This window comes from Trachymyrmex cornetzi, unplaced genomic scaffold (assembly GCF_001594075.2).
Source record: "Trachymyrmex cornetzi isolate Tcor2-1 unplaced genomic scaffold, Tcor1.1 scaffold1302, whole genome shotgun sequence".
Classification (NCBI taxonomy): domain Eukaryota; kingdom Metazoa; phylum Arthropoda; class Insecta; order Hymenoptera; family Formicidae; genus Trachymyrmex; species Trachymyrmex cornetzi.
In genome coordinates this window covers 68595-70889 of record NW_017295876.1, presented here as the reverse complement: position 1 = coordinate 70889, position 2295 = coordinate 68595, and the positions used below count along the sequence as shown (strand labels likewise).

General features: G+C 37.8%; 1 pseudogene; it reads left to right on the top strand.

Annotated features, from left to right (window-relative positions):
- Positions 1-2075, top strand: part of LOC108770652 (putative nuclease HARBI1) — a 3671-nt pseudogene extending 1596 nt beyond the window's left edge.
- Positions 2076-2295: the final 220 nt, after the last annotated feature.

The following is a 2295-nucleotide window of genomic DNA, read 5'->3' as shown; positions in this document are numbered from 1 at the left end:
CTTCTATGGATGTGATGTAATGAAAGGTTTGGGAGGGGAGAAGGGTAGCTTGATCGGTGAAGGTGAGAATTTCGGGATCGAGGTCAGAGTAAGGGGCTGGGATCTGTGGATCGAGAGTCTCATAAGGTGAAATAGGTAAGGGTGGTGGTGGTGAATATGAGACCTCGAGTGGAGGAGAAAATAAAGAGAGGAAAGAGGGTACCGTGAGTGTCTCTGTCGGAGCGTTCGGCGTCGGAGGGTGAGTAATACAGGGTTGGGCCGCGGGCCGAAGTTCTTGAGCGGTACGAGTTCTGGTTCGGATAACAGTTCGGCGCGACCTTACGAAACGTATCACGCTACGGCGTGGAGATGGAGAAGCGGTGGACCCGTTAGAGCGCACTGCAATATCATTTTGTAGGTAAGCGAAAAATTATTACTCAGTTACCGAACAACTGAAAAAAAAAAGGAAAACTGAACGCGAAAACCGAGAACGACTACGACTACTTTAAATACAGTGAGGAGGAAGAGAAAAGAAAGAACAATAAAAAAAGAGGAAAGAAAAGAAACAAGGTGTATTGACTTACTGGTCGGTGAAGTCTGCTGAGTCTGGTGACGAGGCTTCGGAAACCTTGTGGTCGGCTATGTAGTGGAGACCTCGGGGCTTCGAGTCACTGACTCTAATACTTATTTCAATTAATAATAATGGAGTTACCCGAGACTCGGACTCGATCTGTTTTATATGAGCTGGATAGCTTCTCTCGACCAACCTTGAGAACTGTACTGTGAAACTCTCAGCAAGAAGACGGTAACAAAGACAAAAGAAGACTAAAAAGCCGAGAGCCAAAAAGACAAGACTAAAAAAGACCGTTCAGGACCGCGGAACCGTGGTTTATATAGCGGTTTTTCCTAATTAGTGGGGTTCAAATTTAGGTGGTGGGATGACTTTCGGGATTTTAGATTGGTCGAGATTATGGGGGAGGAAAGAAGTCGGTTGGTATCAACAACTGTCGTCTTAGTTTATGACTCCTAAATTTATGGGAAAATGCATGTGCACCGATGACGAGCGTACGTGCACTGTCGGCACGCGCCCGTCAAACACTTTTCCTGGACTTCGCATGTCACATTTATATTTTATGGTCGCGGACATCGTGAGAATCGTCCGCGACTTACTTGTCAAAACAAAAAAAAATGTTTAGGCGCCAGTACTGACATTAATTGCCGTTTTTAATGGTGCTGTCCAAGGGAAGTGTCATCGGCGGTGCATTAGCTCCCTGCGTTCACCGATTCTAACTTTATTTTGTTTAGCATTAATGGAGACACTAGAGTCTTTTATTTTAAACTTTCTCATGGGAAAAGATTTTTATTACTTTTCCTAGAAGTCTTAGGGGGTTGATAACCTCTAGGTCTCCGTGAGAAAGAGAAAAGAGGCAGCGTGAGTCAGCTGGACGTAACAATACATTCAGAAGCATATATCAATAGAAAGGGCTATCATTCAATACAATTACAAGTAAGATTTAACGACGTATATATGAATATTTAGATTTATTATAGGGAATTATACATTTTTAATAATGCAGCACATAAAAGTTTCTAACTTAGGATTGAGAGAGATAGTTCTAGAATATATTCTAATTTCAGATTATCTGTGACTCTGATTTGAAGTTTATACATTGTTATACTGGACAAGTTGGATCTGTACATGACGCTAGAGTTTTCAGATTATCAGGAATGTATAATTTTCTTAACGATAATTATTTTTATGAAAATAGTCACATATTAGGTGATGCAGCATATGTTATTGATCCTCATGTTATGTTCCTTTTAAAGACAATGGAAATTTAACTGAATCTCAAATAAATTATAATACATGCCATTCAAGAGTCCGAATAATGATAGAAAGAGCAATAGGTTTGTTTAAAGCTAGATTCCGTAGTCTATTAGACAGATTACCTATGACAAGAACTGATTTAATACCAAAGTACATTATTGCGTCCTGCATTTTACACAACATTTGTATACTGCAGAATGATTTAATTGAAATTCCTATTATTGTTAATGAACCACACATATCCCATATAATGATGTTAACAATATAGAAAGAAAAAATCAAGGAATACAAAAACGAAACACAATTATGTATCAATTGATGAATGGAAATATATAAGTTTTTATAAAAAATAAAACATGATATATCTTTGAAAAATAAGAACTGTTTTTATTTCCCAACAATTATAACTTTAATTGTAAGTCAACTAAAAATAAATACATTTTCATATCATATATGAAAAATAAGGAACTTTCATTAAACAAAAATAA